At 37.2% G+C, this 4,788-nt stretch overlaps 1 pseudogene across 1 annotated transcript; it reads right to left on the bottom strand.

The window, feature by feature from the left end:
* Positions 1–3,619, bottom strand: LOC114415433 (annotated as a pseudogene). Its single transcript, XR_003667358.1, has 2 exons — positions 1,853–3,619; positions 1–1,728 (listed from the first exon to the last, which is right to left on the bottom strand). The product of XR_003667358.1 is annotated as a putative pentatricopeptide repeat-containing protein At4g17915 (transcript).
* Between the last annotated feature and the right edge of the window lie 1,169 nt (positions 3,620–4,788).

The raw sequence follows: 4,788 nt of genomic DNA, 5'->3' as shown, positions 1-4,788 counted from the left end.
GAAGGAGTACAAATGAAGTAAATAAAAAAAAATTAGAAAGTCATATATTTATTAAATAACTGACCATTCACTTACAGTCATTTCCTTATTACATGAAAAAGTTACGCATATATCAAGGCACTTAACATTTAGTAGTTCCTAAAGATAATGCATAGAGTAATGTGTAATAATGTTTAGAAACTTACGGGTCACCTTCTACTCTAGTGACAAGTGTGCCAACAAATAGAAATCCTCTTTTATATATTTTCCCTTCCTCCAACAAAATCATCTGAGATATAGTAACTCTTTGTACTAAATCTGCTTTTATGTTCCTTAGTTTTTCTGTGATTTTGTTTGCATGGCTTCCGAGCAAGAACTGAAGCTCCCCTTGAGCCTTTGGGTGGACAAAGAAAGAAACCGTGTGGTTGTGGCTGAAGCAAATGGAGACTTGATAGACATTTTATTCGGTTTTCTCACCCTTCCAATGGGAACTATCACAAGGCTTGTTTCAAAGAAGCAAGGGCACGATGAAGCACAAAAGATTGGTTGCATCAACAATTTGTACCATAGCGTGGAGAATTTTAGGGATGAGGTTTTCTGGAACCATATTTGCAAGAGAATGTTGCTTTTTCCTGCAATTCCTGTGAAGCACTTTGCCAGAAGCAGAAGCTGAAAGTGGATGATACAGAGCCCACGAAGTACTTCATGTGTAGCAACAAATGTCAAAAGGATGGTTATTTGTTCTTGAGTACTTTTGCTGAGACTAGTTGCTACTGTGGGAAATTGATGGACAAAGAAAGAATGCTGAATGAAGATTCTAATGAAGGGACTCGTGGGGATGGTGTTTTTGTTAAGTGGAAAATCATGTACTTGATTTTTGATGATTTAAAGGTGCTACCAAGCTCTCCTGGTAACACTGTTCAGCAACTTGTCCAACTTGGCTACAAGAGCTTCTACAATGACAAAAATGTCCCTAAATGTTGGCTTAGATGAGGTACTAATTCTTTTAATTGATCAGCATTACACACATACACAAGTGATCTTTTGGTGTTTTGCCAAACAGTTTTGCATAACTATGCGTCTAATAATTCAACTTTGCTTCAAAGTTCATGTTACAAAGCATCTCAAGCATGTGATTGAAATGTTGTGGACTACATTTTGGTGATGCAAATAATGGCAACGCAAATTTTGACAATAAATTATGTGATAAAGGCATAATGTGCAAAGATGTCTTGTTTATTGCAGCAGTTTAATTTGTGTTCAACTATGAAAAGAGTGTTAAAGAATGTTTTTATTAATGTATTTCTCAATTGAAGCAGAATGGACATATATATGAGATTCAGTCACCATCCTGGAAACACAAACAAAATATCTAGAAAAATTTAAAAATATTTTAAGAATAAGTGGTAGACTATGGATATTTGTCAATTCATAAATCAGAACATTGCTTAGTACTTACTATTTTGCCACCATAAAATTGTAGAATGTTGGAATGTCTAGCTGGTTAGAACATTAATTGTGGCATGTTCTAAATAAAATAAGTGGTAATATTTGAACTTAAACAGCATGCATGAATTATGATTTTCATAAGTTTGGAACCCACTATGATTCATATTGGGTCTCTAATATGAATCATAGCAAACCTTTCAAATTATCCAAATGCACACCAAGCATTGTCCACAAGTACCAAATTTCCAGTTTCCATCGTTTCAAATTTGGTAATCTTGTGCATTACTGTATAGTTTCCATCTGGTTCACAAGAACTTAATTAGTCAACATCACTCAGCAATTACAACAAGAGGCATTTATCCAGCAAGACCAAGATACAATAACCAAAAGACAAAGCAGTTTGTCTACCTAAACAGTAACTTACCAAATGTCCTGCAGCACAACCATAATAGTCTCCCTTGCAACGACAGTTATGCTGAATTGCCAATCATCAATCACGAGACCCCAGGATCAGAGTTCCATTCTTTTGTTCACTGACTTCAGTCCAACCAAAGGTCCCTCGAATAATCACCACACATCCAATCTTCCCTACAGCAACTGCCACACAATCAAGGCACGAACTGTGCCAACCTGATCCTCGACTTAACTCTCCTCGCTTCATTTGCATACCCAATACTCTGGAGACAAACAATAACCTCCCGCTGAGTGGCCCTCAACACCTGATACCCACACTTCAAACACGAAACCAAAACCTTGGATGCGCAAAGGAACTGCTTTGCCCTGCAAAGGTTGTGCACCACTATAGTATAAGTAAAAGAATCCTTCACCTCCATCACCTTAAACAACCTCAAAGCATGATCAATATACCCGACCTTCCCCAAACCATTAAGCAAACAATTAAACGCAACCAAATTATATCCAAACCCCAGCGTATTCATATAATTCAAATGCCTCTGAGCCCCAACAAAATTACCAGCCTGACACAATCCATCAACAATAATAGTATGTGTATACTGATCACACTCCAAACCTTTCCCCTCTATCTCATCCAACAACCTCAACACATCATCAAGCCTCCCCTGCCTGCAATAAAGATTAATCAAAGTATTATATGACACAAGATCCTGCCTCACACCAGAACTCACCATCATCTCAAATATCTCCTCGGCCTCCTGCATCCGGCCGGTCTTGATCATCGCTGCGATCACCATGCAATACGCGAATCCATCGAAAGCAAACCCCAAACTCCTCATCTCCGACAAAATCTACAACCCCTCCTGGAACAACTGGCACCGAAACAGCACGTCATGACAGTAGTATAAGTAACCGCATCCGGCTCGTAGCCGTACTCTCCGAACTCCTTCATCACTTTCCTCGAGTCCTTCAGCCTCCTCGCCTTGCAGAGCCCATTGATAAGCGCATTGTAGGTCAAAACCTGCGGCACAAATCCATGTCTCTGCAAATTCCTGAACAAGCTCAAACCATTGCCTACGTAAACGTTCTTGCACAAACCATTAATCATAACGTTGTAGGTAGTGGCGTGAACCTCGCCGCGGAGCACGATTTCTTTGAAAACATGATTTGCCTCGTCGGGCTTTCCCAATTAGAACAAACAGTGCATCAAAATGGTGTGGCTCCACGCGTCGGGCCATATGCCTCTGTTGAGCATTTCGTCGAACAGGTCGAGGGACTTCGAGAAGAGAGACTTTCTGACTGCGCCAGAGATCAGCATGTTGAAAGAAACGATGTCGTGTGGAATGCCGGCGTCGTGCATTGGCGCGAGGACGGAGTAAGCAACATCGAGGGTGGCGAAACGACAGTAGGCGTCGATTAGGGGGTTGTAGGTGACCGCGTCGGGGAGCAAGCCAAGTCGTATGCCATCGACGATTGCCGTTTTGGCTTTGGGGATTTGCTTCGCCTTGCAGAGCGAGGAGACGGTTATGTTGAGGGGCTTGGTGTTGAGGGTTGGCTTGAGTGGGGCCCATAACGGCATCGTTTTGGAGTCTCCCCAGAGTGAGAGGGGTGCGACGACGAGTCGTTTGAGAAATGGGAAGAGAGAGAGAGAGAGTCGCTGCGGTGCTGACGGGGTTGAAAGTCGAAAGACACGGGGAAGCATGGTTCGGGAAATGAGAACAGAAGTATACCGGAGGAAGAACAAGAAGAAGAACATGTGAACTTTGGGGGAGGAAATTTTTGGAAACGGACTGGGTGAAGGAAATTGCTTATTACACCTACTTATTTACTGTGTGTACATTTTTCTGTATTTGTTTTGTGAAAAATTTTCTTTCTCAAAATTAATTTTCCAAGAGTGTAAAAATTAACGCACTCTTTATTTTACTTTGCAGAAGAAAAATCTGAATAACCAATATTATCTTATAGCTTGATCGAAATTAATACCATATTCTTTATAACTAAAATAATTTTTTATCACTTTATAGGTATTGGACTTAGTCTCCTTTGTGCATGAAAAAAGAAACTTGATTGGGAGAAGAGAATCCTTCTAGAGGTGGTCAACCAAGTTCTTCAATGGAGATTTGTTATTCGCAAGGTCAATGAATATTTTGTAATAATAGCATGGTTACCAAAAATGCTTGTAACTATATTTTTTAAAGAGATTATAGTTATATTTATTATAGAGAAGAAGCGTTATACACTTACTAACAATATAAAAAATTTTACACAATCAACCAATCACATCTCATCATGTACGTTTTGTTGATTTTTAAAATAATTATCTCAAAGTAATTTAATCGGTGATTTGTGATTGGATGACAGTATAAAACTATTTTATACTATTAAACTCTTTATTATATGCATATATATTAGTTAAATTGAGTTTTTCAAAGTTAAAATAATTGTGCTACAAGTATTTTATTAAACTAAAACTGTTGTGATAATTAATTAACATAAGGCTTGCTTAATTATGTTTTATATATCAAAAAAATTATGTTATGATCCATCAAATTGCTTTTTTTTTTTTTTAGTCTTCCAAATTTAATTTATTTTTAATCCTAAATTTATATTAAAAAAATTATCTTCTCTCCATAAAATTGATTTTAGAGTGGCTGGAATGTTTATTTTTTTTATATATATAGATGAACTAAAAAAACATTTTTTTAAATGGAAAACTAAAAAAAGCAAATTTAAATTTGGGGAACAAAAGTGACCCAAATGTTTTTTATCATTTTTGTTTTTGGTCCTCCAAATTTAAATTTATTTTTTAACCCTCAATTTTTTTTAATTTTTCTCCATAAAAATAATCTCAAATTGATTTTGGAGTCACTGGAATGCTTATTTTTTTATAGAGATGAATTAAAAAGAACATTTTTAAAAAAAAAAATTGAAGACTAAAAGAGCAAA

Source organism: Glycine soja, chromosome 1 (genome assembly GCF_004193775.1).
Source record: "Glycine soja cultivar W05 chromosome 1, ASM419377v2, whole genome shotgun sequence".
Taxonomy (NCBI): Eukaryota; Viridiplantae; Streptophyta; class Magnoliopsida; order Fabales; family Fabaceae; genus Glycine; species Glycine soja.
This window is presented reverse-complemented; position numbering and strand designations above follow the sequence as displayed.